The sequence below is a fragment of the Limulus polyphemus genome, unplaced genomic scaffold (assembly GCF_000517525.1).
Source record: "Limulus polyphemus unplaced genomic scaffold, Limulus_polyphemus-2.1.2 Scaffold80, whole genome shotgun sequence".
NCBI lineage: Eukaryota > Metazoa > Arthropoda > Merostomata > Xiphosura > Limulidae > Limulus > Limulus polyphemus.
The window spans coordinates 1,113,846-1,115,334 of NW_013665690.1; positions in this window are offsets into that span (position 1 = coordinate 1,113,846).

A 1,489-nucleotide genomic window follows, 5' to 3' on the forward strand; every position below is an offset into this window, starting at 1 on the left:
GGATGATATTCATCATCAAGTGCGTTCAAACTTGTAAACGTCTGCTGATTCCATGAAGCTAATGTTATGATAAGAGATCAATTATCTCTATCTTCAATCTATCTCTTATATCGAGCTGGTTTTTCTCGCCAGGCTTATATACTAAAAAAGAGGGCGCCTCGAACCAACTAGAGTTGCCAGGAAAATATATGATCCTTCTAGAAACTCCAGCGCGCATGCTCCCAGCATCGCGTGACTTCCGCTGTCGTAACAATAGAAACTAGCTGCGAAACGCAAAACATTTGCGGCAGTTTTCATGCTCTTCACTTGAAATTTCCTTTTTCTACAATTTTCACGCACGTCATTTAAGCTATGCTTTCTTGAAGAATTATGTGTTAGATCAATAAATTGTGTCTAGTTGGGAAAACATTTTGTGGTTAGACAAGTAAACTAGCATAGACGTAACTTTATTTAATAAACTACACGTAAAGTAAATAATGAAGTAAAGTAATGATATTTATAATAGTGTACAGAGTATGAAACATTTATGAACGTTCAGTGTATGACACGGCTTTACGAGTTGAAACAAAGAAACTCATAAAAATGAGCCCCAAGTGGCACAGCGGTATGTCTGTGAACTTACAATGCTAGAATCTGGGTTTCTATACCCGTGGTGGGCAGAGCACAGATAGCCCATTGTCTAGCTTTGTACTTAATGACAAACAAACATAAAAACGAAGAATCAAACCTGTACTGAAGAAAAAAGTAATGTTACGACAGTGGGGGTCACGTGACGAGTATTCTAGAAGATTCGCTAATGTGTTACGACAGTGGGGTCACGTGACGAATATTCTAGAAGATTCGCTAGTGTGTTGCGACAGCGGGGGTCAGTTACGCTGGTGGCGCATGTTGAGAGTCTTAGAAGTTTCTAGAACAGGCAGTATTATCGTATATAAATGTGCTAGATAGTGAGAGAGGGAGTCGAGTCGAAGCAGTAGTGGAGACAGAGACGAAGCAGGCAGAGAGAAAGAAAGACAGTGATTACGGTCGGCGGGAACCGAGGATTGCAGACACAGAGAATAATAAGAAGATGGAAACGAGAGGCGGCAAATCAAACTACAGCATAGCAGACTTGATGGCAGCAATACAAGAACAGCAAAAGAAACAAGAAGAACGAGAAAGTAAACAAGAAGAGAGACAACAGCAGTTGCAAGAAAACCTGCAACAGTGGCAGCTCGAACAGCAAAATAAACAAGAGAGATTACAGCAGTTGTTGGAGGAAAAAGAAAAGAAACAAGAAGAAAGATTACAGCAGTTGTTAGAGGAAAAAGAAAAGAAACAAGAAGAGAGACTACAGCAGTGGTTGGAGAAGAAAGAAAATAAACAAGAAGAGAGATTACAGCAGTGGCAACTAGAACAAGAAAGGAAAAAGGAAGAAAGTCAACAACAGTGGCAAGAAGTACAAATGAAAAACATTAGTAAATTTAAAAAGAATTAGATGCGTTAAAGG